The sequence below is a fragment of the Odontomachus brunneus genome, unplaced genomic scaffold, assembly GCF_010583005.1.
Source record: "Odontomachus brunneus isolate Ranch 3 - 2012 unplaced genomic scaffold, Obru_v1 Obru_scaffold_117, whole genome shotgun sequence".
NCBI classification, from domain to species: Eukaryota; Metazoa; Arthropoda; class Insecta; order Hymenoptera; family Formicidae; genus Odontomachus; species Odontomachus brunneus.
The window spans coordinates 597,662-598,522 of record NW_022639567.1 but is presented as its reverse complement, the minus strand read 5'-3'; positions in this window follow the sequence as shown (position 1 = coordinate 598,522).

Genomic DNA, 861 nt, shown 5'->3' with positions numbered 1-861 from the left:
TATTGACGCTGCGCTGCTGAAGAATGAACGTTTATTGTCGTGGAATCGTATTACTTGGAGAGAAAAGTTATTTTGACCTGTTTCTGAAATATTGGTAATATAAAGATTTCTTGATCCGCCAATTATTTAGAAATTATTGATCCGCCATATTATTTAGAAATAAAAAAATATTTTAATCTGTACAGTGTGTTGTGAGAAAGTAGTTCCACGAGTTTGTGTGTGACATGTTGAACAAATGAAAACTGTAGCGACTCATGGCGAACATTATGGAACTATATCTCATAATAAAAGAGCTCACCTAGCAATGGTTTACATGGCGCCACGTATCGGTGTAGCAGAGAACCTAGTTGTACTTAAGAGGATGTTGAAGCTAAAAATTTTACCGAGAGAGACAGAATACTAACATTTTTCTACAAATGTTTACGTGAATTGGAGAGAAGCATGAAAGCGGCCATCAGCCTGATTTCATGGACATAAACAGGGTTGGTAATGTTACTTTATAAAACTAACTCGTTATCGTTACCATTATTTTCTCTAAAATATAACTCGTTACAAATCCATACAACACAGTAATGTTGAATCAATGTTGAATTGCAACAATGTCAATATTGCAGCAACATTGAGAAACATTGAATCAACGCCTTGCACAACGCATTGCACAAACCTTGATATGATATAAAAATGTCTGCGATTGTTGATTTTTCCTTGACATTTCAACGTCTTATTTATTCCTATTGTTTCATAATAAAAAACAATTCTTATTGTTTTATAATAAAAAACAAAATAAAAACATAATACAAAACTATTCCTGATTTTTTCATGTCATAACTGCTAGAAACCGAAGATTGTCAAACACACTAT